We start from the raw sequence: 247 nt of genomic DNA, 5'->3' as shown, positions 1-247 counted from the left end.
TGACGCTTGTTTCAAATTCCCAACAAAGCATTTGCTTCTTGAACGTTATCACATTGTTCTTTTTTATTTATTTTTTAATTGGTCGAGTTTCCGTGATGTACGAAAGACAATGTTAAGACTTTTCCTCGTAAAAAAAACAAGTTTCGATGTAAGAGATCCATATAAAATGCATGCCACTATCTACCCTCTCATCCCTTACCTAAACACGACCAGCGTAACATGTAAGATTTGATGATGCGACCGCGTC

Source organism: Pomacea canaliculata, linkage group LG12 (genome assembly GCF_003073045.1).
Source record: "Pomacea canaliculata isolate SZHN2017 linkage group LG12, ASM307304v1, whole genome shotgun sequence".
Lineage (NCBI taxonomy): Eukaryota > Metazoa > Mollusca > Gastropoda > Architaenioglossa > Ampullariidae > Pomacea > Pomacea canaliculata.
Note: the sequence above shows the minus strand (reverse complement) of the source record.